This window comes from Penaeus monodon, chromosome 33 (assembly GCF_015228065.2).
Source record: "Penaeus monodon isolate SGIC_2016 chromosome 33, NSTDA_Pmon_1, whole genome shotgun sequence".
NCBI classification, from domain to species: Eukaryota; Metazoa; Arthropoda; class Malacostraca; order Decapoda; family Penaeidae; genus Penaeus; species Penaeus monodon.
The window spans coordinates 24123395-24125511 of NC_051418.1; positions in this window are offsets into that span (position 1 = coordinate 24123395).

Below are 2117 nucleotides of genomic sequence, written 5' to 3' on the forward strand. Positions count from 1 at the left end.
GATCCTGCCGTTGCTCTGCGTCTCCTTGGGCGCGCTCCTGGCATCCCGCCTCTGGATCTTCCCGTAGAGGAAGGACACGTTCTTCTTGAAGCCGCGAGTGAAGTCATGGCCGCGAGACGAGAAGGAGTCCTGCGGCTTGCCGACCTGGGACGACCTGAGGGGATGCGTGCGCTTCAGGTCCTCCGTCGGGATGGGGGAGTGGATGTGGCAGTGGTGGCAGGACGAGGCATCTTGAAGCGGCATCCCCGCCTCCCGCGCTCTGTCTAGGTGGCGGCGCTGAAGAAGGACACGAGGGAGGGAGGGTCTCACATCCCACGCAACCACTTCTTGGCACCAGCGAATCCCCGGGCGCTACTGACGGCTGCTCACGACTCGCACTGACTCCCGCCTCGGCTACTCCGTCACCTTGGGACTCCTCTCCCGATTGGAAAACATTTTTGTGGCTTTCATAGTAAAACAATCATCCGTGATATCGAGGTCACGGTAAGGTCATTCCATCCTCCGTGAAGGTCAGTATATCCTCAAGACGTTATCGTTGGTCACAAATTCAGCAGGAAGGATTCTCAATATACGTTCATTCTCTATTTATTTCGTGTTCGGGAAGAGTCATTGTAGCCTTTAGGATACCTACACATAAACACACCATTTCGTTACAAATAAAAAGTTAACGAAACCTTATAAAAAAAAAACAGCAAATCACTTACACTCGATCCGTCACCGCGCCTCCCGCCGCATCGCCACGCTTTCAGTAAGAATGCGGAACAGAGAGCCTAATCCAGTTGCAACACCGGTCGCGCTCTCGGAGGCGAACATTTAACACAAATCACACTAAACACGCCGTCCTTCAGAACCCCCGGAGGTGATTCGACGTCTTTGAATACACAATGGTTCCTCGCACAGTTCACCGGAGACAAATTACTGCTTAAAAAACACTCTCAAGCTTGCTATTGGCATGAGCAATGACGGGGCAGCCGACGAGGCAAGCACCAGAAGCAGCTTCAGCAACAACTGCTTTCACTCACAGCTTGCATCACCACACAGGTACTGCCCCCTTCCTCATGCCCTCGCACGGGAAAATCGAATTTAATGCCCACTTATGCCTCGCAATCATACAGAACATCGTGCAAACACCCACCTCAAACTGTAACGGGAAAGAATTTGCATCGTCTGAACAACCCGGGCGCGAGTGGAATAAAGTTTTCCTTGAAATTCACGAAGCCCTTTGGGAAAATGTTGCACCGAGTTGCATGTGACACCCACGCCTACGTCAACACCCGCGCTCTCCCCCGCCCCAGCCCCCTAACACAATAACTCTCTCCATTACTTATCGTGTAAGTGTATGCGCATGTGCCTGTCCTTGCTTGACTGCATACGCTCGCATCCCCGCAATCCGTAAATAAAACGAAAGTCTAATAACCAAAGATAAGGGAAGAAATGTCATTGATAAAGACGGGAAAGACGGAGAGAAGAGAAACACGGTGGGCATGATCAAGATTGCGACACGAGGATGTCTCGGTGTTAAGGTTAAGTGTTCTATATAACGGTCACGAAATGAAAGTTAATCAGGTGAGAGAAAATGTTTAAGCTCGTGGTATCTGTAATCAGACAAGAGTGACTGCCAGTCAGGATTCATGACGACGGTTTAGTTATATCACAACTTATGAACATTGAATGGAAATAACATTTGTTTCCCTTAAAGGAAAACTCTTTTTCAAAATAAAGAAAAACTTTTTCAAAATAAAGAAAAAAATCTTGTACAGACGCGGTAAACTTATATCAAGTTATTGTCGAAACACAGGTGCTGGCTCACACACTGTTTGCGCAGGCAGTTGGCAGTTGTATTTGCACGTCTGTCGCTGCTTAATCAGCTGACTAGCGTGTTTACCTATTCAAAGCAGTCGTGCCACTCGTTCCCAGCGCAGAAAAAAGACGCTCTGTACAGTGAACTTGTTATCTCTAATAAGTTTGTTAAGCCAGTTTTAGTCTGAGATTGTGAAGTTGAGATGCTGGTGATTTGGTGCTGAGGTGCACGCTAAGCTAATTGTGAATTCAAATACAACCAGAAAGGAAAGATTGATTTTGTTTCCAGGTTTTGGCGAGAGACATGAAGGTGGGTG